Genomic DNA, 11,352 nt, shown 5'->3' with positions numbered 1-11,352 from the left:
AAAAATTCAACCGCACCACGGATTCCCAGACAGTCTCCCACACTGGTACTAGGGAGGCGTTAAGCTGTGTAACTTCTGCGATCTAACGAGAGCAGGCACATTCAGCTTAGAATGGCCATTGACATTAAATGCTTTAATCCATAGTCCTTTTTAATCGATTGTGAAACAAAATCTAGACGACATAATAAAAAGTAAACCGCACCTCGGATTCCCAGACAGTCTCCCACACTGGTACTAGCGAGGCCTTAAGCTGTGTAACTTCTGCGATCTGACGAGAGCAGGAACATTCAGCTTAGAATGGCCATTGACATTAAAAGCTTTAATCCATAGTCCTATTTAATCTATTGTGAAACAAAATCTAAACAACATAATAAAAAGTCAACCGCACCACGGATTCCCAGATAGTCTCCCACACTCGTACAAGCGAGGCCTTAAGCTGTGTAACTTCTGCGATCTGACGAGAGCAGGGACATTCAGCTTAGAATGGCCATTGACATTAAATGCTTTAATCCATAGTCCTTTTTAATCGATTGTGAAACAAAATCTAAACGACATAATAAAAATTCAACTGCACCACGTATTCCCAGACAGTCTCCCACACTGGTACTAGCGAGGCCTTAAGCTGTGTAACTTCTGCAATCTGACGAGAGCAGGCACATTCAGCTTAGAATGGCCATTGACGTTAAATGCTTTAATCCATAGTCCTATTTAATCTATTGTGAAACAAAATCTAAACGACATAATAAAAAGTCAACCGCACCACGGATTCCCAGACAGTCTCCCACACTGGTACTAGGGAGGCGTTAAGCTGTGTAACTTCTGCGATCTAACGAGAGCAGGCACATTCAGCTTAGAATGGCCATTGACATTAAATGCTTTAATCCATAGTCCTTTTTAATCGATTGTGAAACAAAATCTAAACGACATAATAAAAAGTCAACCGCACCACGAATTCCCAGACAGTCTCCCACACTGGTACTAGCGAGGCCTTAAACTGTGTAACTTCTGCGATCTGACGAGAGCAGGGACATTCAGCTTAGAATGGCCATTGACATTAAAGCCTTAATCCATAGTCCTATTTAATCTACTGTGAAACAAAATCTAAACAACATAATAAAAAGTCAACCACACCACGGATTCCCAGACAGTCTCCCACACTGGTACTAGCGAGGCCTTAAGCTGTGTAACTTCTGCGATCTGACGAGAGCAGGCACATTTAGCTTAGAATGGCCATTGACGTTAAATGCTTTAATCCATAGTCCTATTTAATCTATTGTGAAACAAAATCTAAACGACATAATAAAAAGTCAACCGCACCACGGATTCCCAGACAGTCTCCCACACTGGTACTAGCGATGCCTTAAGCTGTGTAACTTCTGCGATCTGACGAGAGAAGGCACATTCAGCTTAGAATGGCCATTGACATTAAATGCTTTAATCCATAGTCCTTTTTAATCGATTGTGAAACAAAATCTAAACGACATAATAAAAAGTCAACCGCACCACGGATTCCCAGACAGTCTCCCACACTGGTACTAGCGAGGCCTTAAGCTGTGTAATTTCTGCATTCTGACGAGAGCAGGCACATTCAGCTTAGAATGGCCATTGACATTAAATGCTTTAATCCATAGTCCTTTTTAATCGATTGTGAAACAAAATCTAAACGACATAATAAAAAGGCAACCGCACCACGAATTCCCAGACAGTCTCCCATACTGGTACTAGCGAGGCCTTAAGCTGTGTAACTTCTGCGATCTGACGAGAGCAGGGACATTCAGCTTAGAATGGCCATTGACATTAAATGCTTTAATCCATAGTCCTTTTTAATCGATTGTGAAGCAAAATCTAAACGACATAATAAAAAGTCAACCGCACCACGGATTCCCAGACAGTCTCCCACACTGGTACTAGCGAGGCCTTAAGCTGTGTAACTTCTGCGATCTGACGAGCGCAGGCACATTCAGCTTAGAATGGCCATTGACGTTAAATGCTTTAATCCATAGTCCTATTTAATCTATTGTGAAACAAAATCTAAACGACATAATAAAAAGTCAACCGCACCACGGATTCCCAGACAGTCTCCCACACTGGTACTAGCGAGGCCTTAAGCTGTGTAACTTCTGCCATCTGACGAGAGCAGGCACATTCAGCTTAGAATGGCCATTGACATTAAATGCTTTAATCCATAGTCCTTTTTAATCGATTGTGAAACAAAATCTAAACGACATAATAAAAATTCAACAGCACCACGGATTCCCAGACAGTCTCCCACACTGGTACTAGCGAGGCCTTAAGCTGTGTAACGTCTGCGATCTGACGAGAGCAGGGACATTCAGCTTAGAATGGCCATTGACATTAAAATGCTTTAATCCATAGTCCTTTTTAATCGATTGTGAAACAAAATCTAAACGACATAATAAAAATTTAACAGCACCACGGATTCCCAGACAGTCTCCCACACTGGTACTAGCGAGGACTTAAGCTTTGTAACTTCTGCGATCTGACGAGAGCAGGCACATTCAGCTTAGAATGGCCATTGACATTAAATGCTTTAATCCATAGTCCTTTTTAATCGATTGTGAAACAAAATCTAAACGACATAATAAAAAGTCAACCGCTCCACGGATTCCCATACAGTCTCCCACACTGGTACTAGCGAGGCGTTAAGCTGTGTAACTTCTGCGATCTAACGAGAGCAGGCACATTCAGATTAGAATGGCCATTGACATTAAAAGCCTTAATCCATAGTTCTATTTAATCTATTGTGAAACAAAATCTAAACAACATAATAAAAAGTCAACCGCACCACGGATTCCCAGACAGTCTCCCACACTGGTACTAGCGAGGCCTTAAGCTGTGTAACTTCTGCGATCTGACGAGAGCAGGGACATTCAGCTTAGAATGGCCATAGACATTAAATGCTTTAATCCATAGTCCTTTTTAATCGATTGTGAAACAAAATCTAAACGACATAATAAAAATTCATCCGCACCACGGATTCCCAGACAGTCTCCAACGCTGGTACTAGCGAGGGCTTAAGCTGTGTAACTTCTGCGATCTAACGAGAGCAGGCACATTCAGCTTAGAATGGCCATTGACATTAAAAGCCTTAATCCATAGTCCTATTTAATCTATTGTGAAACAAAATCTAAACAACATAATTAAAAGTCAACCGCACCACGGATTCCCAGACAGTCTCACACACTGGTACTAGCGAGGCCTTAAGCTGTGTAACTTCTGCGATCTGACGAGAGCAGGGACATTCAGCTTAGAATGGCCATTGACATTAAATGCTTTAATCCATAGTCCTTTTTAATCGATTGTGAAACAAAATCTAAACGACATAATAAAAATTCAACCGCACCACGGATTCCCAGACAGTCTCTAACGCTGGTACTAGCGAGGCCTTAAGCTGTGTAACTTCTGCGTTCTGACGAGAGCAGGGACATTCAGCTTAGAATGGCCATTGAAATTAAATGGTTTAATCCATAGTCCTTTTTAATCGATTGTGAAACAAAATCTAAACGACATAATAAAAATTCAACAGCACCACGGATTCCCAGACAGTCTCCCACACTGGTACTAGCGAGGCCTTAAGCTGTGTAACTTCTGCGATCTGACGAGAGCAGGCACATTCAGCTTAGAATGGCCATTGACATTAAATGCTTTAATCCATAGTCCTTTTTAATCGATTGTGAAACAAAATCTAAACGACATAATAAAAAGTCAACCGCACCACGGATTCCCAGACAGTCTGCCACACTGGTACTAGCGAGGCCTTAAGCTGTGTAACTTCTGCGATCTGACGAGAGCAGGCACATTCAGCTTAGAATGGCCATTGACATTAAAAGCCTTAATCCATAGTCCTATTTAATCTATTGTGAAATAAAATCTAAACAACATAATAAAAAGTCAACCACACCACGGATTCCCAGACAGTCTCCCACACTGGTACTAGCGAGGCGATAAGGTGTGTAACTTCTGCGATCTAACGAGAGCAGGCACATTCAGCTTAGAATAGCCATTGACATTAAATGCTTTAATCCATAGTCCTTTTTAATCTATTGTGAAACAAAATCTAAACGACATAATAAAAATTCAACCGCACCACGAATTCCCAGACAGTCTCCAACGCTGGTACTAGCGAGGCCTTAAGCTGTGTAACTTCTGCGTTCTGACGAGAGCAGGCACATTCAGCTTAGAATGGCCATTGACATTAAATGCTTTAATCCATAGTCCTATTTAATCTATTGTGAAACAAAATCTAAACGACATAATAAAAAGTCAACCGCACCACGGATTCCCAGACAGTCTCCCACACTGGTACTAGCGAGGCCTTAAGCTGTGTAACTTCTGCGTTCTGACCAGAGCAGGCACATTCAGCTTAGAATGGCCAATGACATTAAAAGCCTTAATCCATAGTCCTACTTAATCTATTGTGAAATAAAATCTAAACAACATAATAAAAAGTCAACCACACCACGGATTCCCAGACAGTCTCCCACACTGGTACTAGCAAGACCTTAAGCTGTGTAACTTCTGCGATCTGACAAGAGCAGGGACATTCAGCTTAGAATGGCCATTGAAATTAAATGGTTTAATCCATAGTCCTTTTTAATCGATTGTGAAACAAAATCTAAACGACATAATAAAAATTCAACAGCACCACGGATTCTCAGACAGTCTCCCACACTGGTACTAGCAAGGCCTTAAGCTGTGTAACTTCTGCGATCTGACGAGAGCAGGCACATTCAGCTTAGAATGGCCATTGACATTAAATGCTTTAATCCATAGTCCTTTTTAATCGATTGTGAAACAAAATCTAAACGACATAATAAAAAGTCAACCGCACCACGGATTCCCAGACAGTCTGCCACACTGGTACTAGCGAGGCCTTAAGCTGTGTAACTTCTGCGATCTGACGAGAGCAGGCACATTCAGCTTAGAATGGCCATTGACATTAAAAGCCTTAATCCATAGTCCTATTTAATCTATTGTGAAATAAAATCTAAACAACATAATAAAAAGTCAACCACACCACGGATTCCCAGACAGTCTCCCACACTGGTACTAGCGAGGCGATAAGGTGTGTAACTTCTGCGATCTAACGAGAGCAGGCACATTCAGCTTAGAATGGCCATTGACATTAAATGCTTTAATCCATAGTCCTTTTTAATCGATTGTGAAACAAAATCTAAACGACATAATAAAAATTCAACCGCACCACGAATTCCCAGACAGTCTCCAACGCTGGTACTAGCGAGGCCTTAAGCTGTGTAACTTCTGCGTTCTGACGAGAGCAGGCACATTCAGCTTAGAATGGCCATTGACATTAAATGCTTTAATCCATAGTCCTATTTAATCTATTGTGAAACAAAATCTAAACGACATAATAAAAAGTCAACCGCACCACGGATTCCCAGACAGTCTCCCACACTGGTACTAGCGAGGCCTTAAGCTGTGTAACTTCTGCGATCTGACGAGAGCAGGCACATTCAGCTTAGAATGGCCATTGACATTAAATGCTTTAATCCATAGTCCTATTTAATCTATTGTGAAACAAAATCTAAACGACATAATAAAAAGTCAACCGCACCACGGATTCCCAGACAGTCTCCCACACTGGTACTAGCGAGGCCTTAAGCTGTGTAACTTCTGTGATCTAACGAGAGCAGGCACATTCAGCTTAGAATGGCCATTGACATTAAATGCTTTAATCCATAGTCCTTTTTAATCGATTGTGAAACAAAATCTAAACGCCATAATCAAATGTCAACCGCACCACAGATTCCCAGACAGTCTCCCACACTGGTACTAGCGAGGCCTTAAGCTGTGTAACTTCTGCGATCTGACGAGAGCAGGGACATTCAGCTTAGAATGGCCATTGACATTAAATGCTTTAATCCATAGTCCTTTTTAATCGATTGTGAAACAAAATCTAAACGACATAATAAAAAGTCAACCACACTACGGATTCCCAGACAGTCTCCCACACTGGTACTAGCGAGGCCTTAAGCTGTGTAACTTCTGCGATCTGACGAGAGCAGGCACATTCAGCTTAGAATGGCCATTGACATTAAATGCTTTAATCCATAGTCCTTTTTAATCGATTGTGAAACAAAATCTAAACGACATAATAAAAAGTCAACCGCACCACGGATTCCCAGACAGTCTACCACACTGGTTCTAGCGAGGCCTTAAGCTGTGTAACTTCTGCGATCTGACGAGAGTAGGGACATTCAGCTTAGAATGGCCATTGACATTAAATGCTTTAATCCATAGTCCTTTTTAATCGATTGTGAAACAAAATCTAAATGACATAACAAAAATTCAACCGCACCACGGATTCCCAGTCAGTCTCCCACACTGGTACTAGCGAGGCCTTAAGCTGTGTAACTTCTGCGATCTGACGAGAGCAGGCACATTCAGCTTAGAATGGCCATTGACGTTAAATGCTTTAATCCATAGTCCTATTTAATCTATTGTGAAACAAAATCTAAACGACATAATAAAAAGTCAACCGCACCACGGATTCCCAGACAGTCTCCCACACTAGTACTAGCGAGGCGTTAATCTGTGTAACTTCTGCGATCTAACGAGAGCAGGGACATTCAGCTTAGAATGGCCATTGACATTAAAGGCTTTAATCCATAGTCCTTTTTAATCGATTGTGAAACAAAATCTAAACGACATAATAAAAATGCAACCGCACCACGGATTCCCAGACAGTCTCCCACACTGGTACTAGCGAGGCCTTAAGCTGTGTAACTTCTGCGTTCTGACCAGAGCAGGCACATTCAGCTTAGAATGGCCATTGACGTTAAATGCTTTAATCCATAGTCCTATTTAATCTATTGTGAAACAAAATCTAAACGACATAATAAAAAGTCAACCACATCATGGATTCCCAGACAGTCTCCCACACTGGTACTAGCGAGGCCTTAAGCTGTGTAACTTCTGCGTTCTGACCAGAGCAGGCACATTCAGCTTAGAATAGCCATTGACGTTAAGTGCTTTAATCCATAGTCCTATTTAATCTATTGTGAAACAAAATCTAAACGACATAATAAAAAGTCAACCACACCATGGATTCCCAGACAGTCTCCCACACTGTTTCTAGCGAGGCCTTAAGCTGTGTAACTTCTGCGATCTGACGAGAGCAGGGACATTCAGCTTAGAATGGCCATTGACGTTAAATCCTTTAATCCATAGTCCTATTTAATCTATTGTGAAACAAAATCTAAACGACATAATAAAAAGTCAACCGCACCACGGATTCCCAGACAGTCTCCCACACTGGTACTAGCGAGGCCTTAAGCTGTGTAACTTCTGCGTTCTGACCAGAGCAGGCACATTCAGCTTAGAATGGCCATTGACGTTAAATGCTTTAATCCATAGTCCTATTTAATCGATTGTGAAACAAAATCTAAACGACATAATAAAAAGTCAACCACACCACGGATTCCCAGACAGTCTCCCACACTGGTACTAGCGAGGCCTTAAGCTGTGTAACTTCTGCGATCTGACGAGAGCAGGGACATTCAGCTTAGAATGGCCATTGACATTAAATGCTTTATTCCATAGTCCTTTTTAATCGATTGTGAAACAAAATCTAAACGACATAATAAAAATTCAACCGCACCACGGATTCCCAGACAGTCTCCCACACTGGTACTAGCGAGGCCTTAAGCTGTGTAACTTCTGCGATCTGATGAGAGCAGGCACATTCAGCTTAGAATGGCCATTAACATTAAAAGCCTTAATCCATAGTCCTATTTAATCTATTGTGAAACAAAATCTAAACAACATATTAAAAAGTCAACCGCACCACGGATTCCCAGACAGTCTCCCACACTGGTACTAGCGAGGGCTTAAGCTGTGTAACTTCTGCGATCTGACGAGAGGAGGCACATTCAGCTTAAAATGGCCATTGACATTAAATGCTTTAATCCATAGTCCTTTTTAATCGATTGTGAAACAAAATCTAAACGACATAATAAAAAGTCAACCGCACCACGGATTCCCAGACAGTCTCCCACACTGGTACTAGCGAGGCCTTAAGCTGTGTAACTTCTGCGATCTGACGAAAGCAGGCACATTCAGCTTAGAATGGCCATTGACATTAAAAGCCTTAATCCATAGTCCTATTTAATCTATTGTGAAACAAAATCTAAACAACACAGTAAAAAGTCAACCGCACCACGGATTCCCAGACAGTCTCCCACACTGGTACTAGCGAGGCCTTAAGCTGTGTAACTTCTGCTATCTGACGAGAGCAGGGACATTCAGCTTAGAATGGCCATTGACATTAAATGCTTTAATCCATAGTCCTTTTTAATCGATTGTGAAACAAAATCTAAACGACATAATAAAAAGTCAACCGCACCACGGATTCCCAGACAGTCTCCCACACTGGTACTAGCGAGGCCTTAAGCTGTGTAACTTCTGCGTTTTGACGAGAGCAGGCACTTTCAGCTTAGAATGGCCATTGACGTTAAATGCTTTAATCCATAGTCCTATTTAATCTATTGTGAAACAAAATCTAAACGACATAATAAAAAGTCAACCGCACCACGGATTCCCAGACAGTCTCCCACACTGGTACTAGCGAGGGCTTAAGCTGTGTAACTTCTGCGATCTGACGAGAGCAGGCACATTCAGCTTAGAATGGCCATTGACATTAAATGCTTTAATCCATAGTCCTTTTTAATCGATTGTGAAACAAAATCTAAACGACATAATAAAAAGACAACCGCACCACGGATTCCCAGACAGTTTCCCACACTGGTACTAGCGAGGCCTTAAGCTGTGTAACTTCTGTGTTCTGACGAGAGCAGGCACATTCAGCTTAGAATGGCCATTGACGTTAAATGCTTTAATCCATAGTCCTATTTAATCTATTGTGAAACAAAATCTAAACGACATAATAAAAAGTCAACCACACCACGGATTCCCAGACAGTCTCCCACAATGGTACTAGCGAGTGCTTAAGCTGTGTAACTTCTGCGATCTGACGAGAGCAGGCACATTCAGCTTAGAATGGCCATTGACATTAAATTCTTTAATCCATAGTCCTTTTTAATCGATTGTGAAACAAAATCTAAACGACATAATAAAAAGTCAACCGCACCACGGATTCCCAGACAGTCTCCCACCATGGTACTAGCGAGGCCTTAAGCTGTGTAACTTCTGCGATCTGACGAGAGCAGGCACATTCAGCTTAGAATGGCCATTGACATCAAATGCTTTAATCCATAGTCCTTTTTAATCGATTGTGAAACAAAATCTAAACGACATAATAAAAAGTCAACCGCACCACAGACAGTCTCCCACACTGGTACTAGCGAGGCCTTAAGCTGTGTAACTTCTGCGATCTGACGAGAGCAGGGACATTCAGCTTAGAATGGCCATTGACATTAAACGCTTTAATCCATAGTCCTTTTTAATCGATTGTGAAACAAAATCTAAACGACATAATAAAAATTCAACTGCACCACGGATTCCCAGACAGTCTCCCACACTGGTACTAGCGAGGCCTTAAGCTGTGTAACTTCTGCGATCTGACGAGAGCATGCACATTCAGCTTAGAATGGCCATTGACGTTAAATGCTTTAATCCATAGTCCTATTTAATCGATTGTGAAACAAAATCTAAACGACATAATAAAAAGTCAACCGCACCACGGATTCCCAGACAGTCTCCCACACTGGTACTAGCGAGGCCTTAAGCTGTGTAACTTCTGCGATCTGACGAGAGCAGGCACATTCAGCTTAGAATGGCCATTGACGTTAAAAGCCTTAATCCATAGTCCTATTTAATCTATTGTGAAACAAAATCTAAACAACATAATAAAAAGTCAACCGCACCACGGATTCCCAGACAGTCTCCCACACTGGTACTAGCGAGGCCTTAATCTGTGTAACTTCTGTGATCTAACGAGAGCAGGCACATTCAGCTTAGAATGGCCATTGACATTAAATGCTTTAATCCATAGTCCTTTTTAATCGATTGTGAAACAATATCTAAACGCCATAATAAAAAGTCAACCGCACCACGGATACCCAGACAGTCTCCCACACTGGTACTAGCGAGGCCTTAAGCTGTGTGACTTCTGCGATCTGACGACAGCAGGCACATTCAGCTTAGAATGGCCATTGACCTTAAATGCTTTAATCCATAGTCCTTTTTAATCGATTGTGAAACAAAATCTAAACGACATAATAAAAGGTCTCCCACACTGGTACTAGCGAGGCCTTAAGCTGTGTAACTTCTGCGATCTGACGAGAGCAGGCACATTCAGCTTAGAATGGCCATTAACATTAAATGCTTTAATCCATAGTCCTTTTTAATCGATTGTGAAACAAAATCTGAACGACATAATAAAAATTCAACAGCACCACGGATTCCCAGACAGTCTCCCACACTGGTACTAGCGAGGCCTTAAGCTGTGTAACTTCTGCGTTCTGCCCAGAGCAGGCACATTCAGCTTAGAATGGCCATTGACGTTAAATGCTTTAATCCATAGTCCTATTTAATCTATTGTGAAACAAAATCTAAACGACATAATAAAAAGTCAAACACATCATGGATTCCCAGACAGTCTCCCACACTGGTACTAGCGAGGCCTTAAGCTGTGTAACTTCTGCGATCTGACGAGAGCAGGGACATTCAGCTTAGAATGGCCATTGACATTAAATGCTTTAATCCATAGTCCTTTTTAATCGATTGTGAAACAAAATCTAAACGACATAATAAAAATTCAACCGCACCATGGATTCCCAGACAGTCTCCCACACTGGTACTAGCGAGGACTTAAGCTGTGTAACTTCTGCGATCTGACGAGAGCAGGCACATTCAGCTTAGAATGGCCATTGACGTTAAATCCTTTAATCCATAGTCCTTTTTAATCGATTGTGAAACAAAATCTAAACGACATAATAAAAAGTCAACCTCACCACGGATTCCCAGACAGTCTCCCACACTGGTACTAGCGAGGCCTTAAGCTGTGTAACTTCTGCGATCTGACGAGAGCAGGGACATTCAGCTTAGAATAGCCATTGACATTAAATGCTTTAATCCATAGTCCTATTTAATCGATTGTGAAACAAAATCTAAACGACATAATAAAAAGTCAACCACACCACGGATTCCCAGACATTCTCCCACACTGGTACTAGCGAGGCCTTAAGCTGTGTAACTTCTGCGATCTGACGAGAGCAGGGACATTCAGCTTAGAATGGCCATTGACATTAAATGCTTTAATCCATAGTCCTTTTTAATCGATTGTGAAACAAAATCTAAACGACATAATAAAAATTCAACCGCACCACGGATTCCCAGACAGTCTCCCAC

The 11,352-nt window shown here is 41.6% G+C and overlaps 45 pseudogenes; all 45 read right to left on the bottom strand.

Moving 5' to 3' along the window:
• Positions 1 to 190: 190 nt before the first annotated feature.
• LOC142670705 (5S ribosomal RNA) lies at positions 191 to 309 on the bottom strand (annotated as a pseudogene).
• A 67-nt stretch (positions 310 to 376) lies between these two features.
• Positions 377 to 495, bottom strand: LOC142669635 (5S ribosomal RNA; annotated as a pseudogene).
• Positions 496 to 562: 67 nt separating this feature from the next.
• LOC142669633 (5S ribosomal RNA) lies at positions 563 to 681 on the bottom strand (annotated as a pseudogene).
• Positions 682 to 748: 67 nt separating this feature from the next.
• Positions 749 to 867, bottom strand: LOC142670269 (5S ribosomal RNA; annotated as a pseudogene).
• A 67-nt stretch (positions 868 to 934) lies between these two features.
• Positions 935 to 1,053, bottom strand: LOC142670634 (5S ribosomal RNA; annotated as a pseudogene).
• Positions 1,054 to 1,119: 66 nt separating this feature from the next.
• On the bottom strand, positions 1,120 to 1,238 carry LOC142669534 (5S ribosomal RNA; annotated as a pseudogene).
• A 67-nt stretch (positions 1,239 to 1,305) lies between these two features.
• LOC142670296 (5S ribosomal RNA) lies at positions 1,306 to 1,424 on the bottom strand (annotated as a pseudogene).
• Positions 1,425 to 1,491: 67 nt separating this feature from the next.
• Positions 1,492 to 1,610, bottom strand: LOC142670560 (5S ribosomal RNA; annotated as a pseudogene).
• A 67-nt stretch (positions 1,611 to 1,677) lies between these two features.
• On the bottom strand, positions 1,678 to 1,796 carry LOC142670638 (5S ribosomal RNA; annotated as a pseudogene).
• A 67-nt stretch (positions 1,797 to 1,863) lies between these two features.
• Positions 1,864 to 1,982, bottom strand: LOC142669300 (5S ribosomal RNA; annotated as a pseudogene).
• Positions 1,983 to 2,049: 67 nt separating this feature from the next.
• LOC142669484 (5S ribosomal RNA) lies at positions 2,050 to 2,168 on the bottom strand (annotated as a pseudogene).
• Positions 2,169 to 2,235: 67 nt separating this feature from the next.
• On the bottom strand, positions 2,236 to 2,354 carry LOC142669172 (5S ribosomal RNA; annotated as a pseudogene).
• A 68-nt stretch (positions 2,355 to 2,422) lies between these two features.
• Positions 2,423 to 2,541, bottom strand: LOC142670280 (5S ribosomal RNA; annotated as a pseudogene).
• A 253-nt stretch (positions 2,542 to 2,794) lies between these two features.
• Positions 2,795 to 2,913, bottom strand: LOC142669055 (5S ribosomal RNA; annotated as a pseudogene).
• A 253-nt stretch (positions 2,914 to 3,166) lies between these two features.
• On the bottom strand, positions 3,167 to 3,285 carry LOC142669758 (5S ribosomal RNA; annotated as a pseudogene).
• Positions 3,286 to 3,352: 67 nt separating this feature from the next.
• On the bottom strand, positions 3,353 to 3,471 carry LOC142669882 (5S ribosomal RNA; annotated as a pseudogene).
• A 67-nt stretch (positions 3,472 to 3,538) lies between these two features.
• On the bottom strand, positions 3,539 to 3,657 carry LOC142669211 (5S ribosomal RNA; annotated as a pseudogene).
• A 67-nt stretch (positions 3,658 to 3,724) lies between these two features.
• LOC142669200 (5S ribosomal RNA) lies at positions 3,725 to 3,843 on the bottom strand (annotated as a pseudogene).
• A 253-nt stretch (positions 3,844 to 4,096) lies between these two features.
• LOC142669241 (5S ribosomal RNA) lies at positions 4,097 to 4,215 on the bottom strand (annotated as a pseudogene).
• Positions 4,216 to 4,282: 67 nt separating this feature from the next.
• On the bottom strand, positions 4,283 to 4,401 carry LOC142669668 (5S ribosomal RNA; annotated as a pseudogene).
• A 253-nt stretch (positions 4,402 to 4,654) lies between these two features.
• LOC142669341 (5S ribosomal RNA) lies at positions 4,655 to 4,773 on the bottom strand (annotated as a pseudogene).
• Positions 4,774 to 4,840: 67 nt separating this feature from the next.
• Positions 4,841 to 4,959, bottom strand: LOC142669198 (5S ribosomal RNA; annotated as a pseudogene).
• A 253-nt stretch (positions 4,960 to 5,212) lies between these two features.
• Positions 5,213 to 5,331, bottom strand: LOC142669240 (5S ribosomal RNA; annotated as a pseudogene).
• Positions 5,332 to 5,398: 67 nt separating this feature from the next.
• Positions 5,399 to 5,517, bottom strand: LOC142670340 (5S ribosomal RNA; annotated as a pseudogene).
• A 67-nt stretch (positions 5,518 to 5,584) lies between these two features.
• On the bottom strand, positions 5,585 to 5,703 carry LOC142669387 (5S ribosomal RNA; annotated as a pseudogene).
• Positions 5,704 to 5,770: 67 nt separating this feature from the next.
• Positions 5,771 to 5,889, bottom strand: LOC142669154 (5S ribosomal RNA; annotated as a pseudogene).
• A 67-nt stretch (positions 5,890 to 5,956) lies between these two features.
• On the bottom strand, positions 5,957 to 6,075 carry LOC142669661 (5S ribosomal RNA; annotated as a pseudogene).
• A 253-nt stretch (positions 6,076 to 6,328) lies between these two features.
• On the bottom strand, positions 6,329 to 6,447 carry LOC142669351 (5S ribosomal RNA; annotated as a pseudogene).
• Positions 6,448 to 6,514: 67 nt separating this feature from the next.
• Positions 6,515 to 6,633, bottom strand: LOC142670283 (5S ribosomal RNA; annotated as a pseudogene).
• Positions 6,634 to 6,700: 67 nt separating this feature from the next.
• On the bottom strand, positions 6,701 to 6,819 carry LOC142670117 (5S ribosomal RNA; annotated as a pseudogene).
• A 439-nt stretch (positions 6,820 to 7,258) lies between these two features.
• On the bottom strand, positions 7,259 to 7,377 carry LOC142669144 (5S ribosomal RNA; annotated as a pseudogene).
• A 67-nt stretch (positions 7,378 to 7,444) lies between these two features.
• LOC142669050 (5S ribosomal RNA) lies at positions 7,445 to 7,563 on the bottom strand (annotated as a pseudogene).
• A 67-nt stretch (positions 7,564 to 7,630) lies between these two features.
• On the bottom strand, positions 7,631 to 7,749 carry LOC142669225 (5S ribosomal RNA; annotated as a pseudogene).
• A 253-nt stretch (positions 7,750 to 8,002) lies between these two features.
• LOC142670670 (5S ribosomal RNA) lies at positions 8,003 to 8,121 on the bottom strand (annotated as a pseudogene).
• Positions 8,122 to 8,188: 67 nt separating this feature from the next.
• On the bottom strand, positions 8,189 to 8,307 carry LOC142669497 (5S ribosomal RNA; annotated as a pseudogene).
• A 67-nt stretch (positions 8,308 to 8,374) lies between these two features.
• LOC142670683 (5S ribosomal RNA) lies at positions 8,375 to 8,493 on the bottom strand (annotated as a pseudogene).
• Positions 8,494 to 8,560: 67 nt separating this feature from the next.
• LOC142669325 (5S ribosomal RNA) lies at positions 8,561 to 8,679 on the bottom strand (annotated as a pseudogene).
• Positions 8,680 to 8,746: 67 nt separating this feature from the next.
• Positions 8,747 to 8,865, bottom strand: LOC142669670 (5S ribosomal RNA; annotated as a pseudogene).
• A 253-nt stretch (positions 8,866 to 9,118) lies between these two features.
• LOC142670349 (5S ribosomal RNA) lies at positions 9,119 to 9,237 on the bottom strand (annotated as a pseudogene).
• Positions 9,238 to 9,482: 245 nt separating this feature from the next.
• Positions 9,483 to 9,601, bottom strand: LOC142669929 (5S ribosomal RNA; annotated as a pseudogene).
• A 67-nt stretch (positions 9,602 to 9,668) lies between these two features.
• Positions 9,669 to 9,787, bottom strand: LOC142670339 (5S ribosomal RNA; annotated as a pseudogene).
• A 67-nt stretch (positions 9,788 to 9,854) lies between these two features.
• LOC142669972 (5S ribosomal RNA) lies at positions 9,855 to 9,973 on the bottom strand (annotated as a pseudogene).
• Positions 9,974 to 10,385: 412 nt separating this feature from the next.
• Positions 10,386 to 10,504, bottom strand: LOC142669874 (5S ribosomal RNA; annotated as a pseudogene).
• A 439-nt stretch (positions 10,505 to 10,943) lies between these two features.
• Positions 10,944 to 11,062, bottom strand: LOC142669816 (5S ribosomal RNA; annotated as a pseudogene).
• Positions 11,063 to 11,129: 67 nt separating this feature from the next.
• Positions 11,130 to 11,248, bottom strand: LOC142670075 (5S ribosomal RNA; annotated as a pseudogene).
• Between the last annotated feature and the right edge of the window lie 104 nt (positions 11,249 to 11,352).

This window comes from Rhinoderma darwinii (genome assembly GCF_050947455.1).
Source record: "Rhinoderma darwinii isolate aRhiDar2 chromosome 1 unlocalized genomic scaffold, aRhiDar2.hap1 SUPER_1_unloc_15, whole genome shotgun sequence".
NCBI classification, from domain to species: domain Eukaryota; kingdom Metazoa; phylum Chordata; class Amphibia; order Anura; family Rhinodermatidae; genus Rhinoderma; species Rhinoderma darwinii.
The sequence above is the reverse complement of the archived record's forward strand: the minus strand, read 5'-3'. Positions and strand labels throughout refer to the sequence as shown.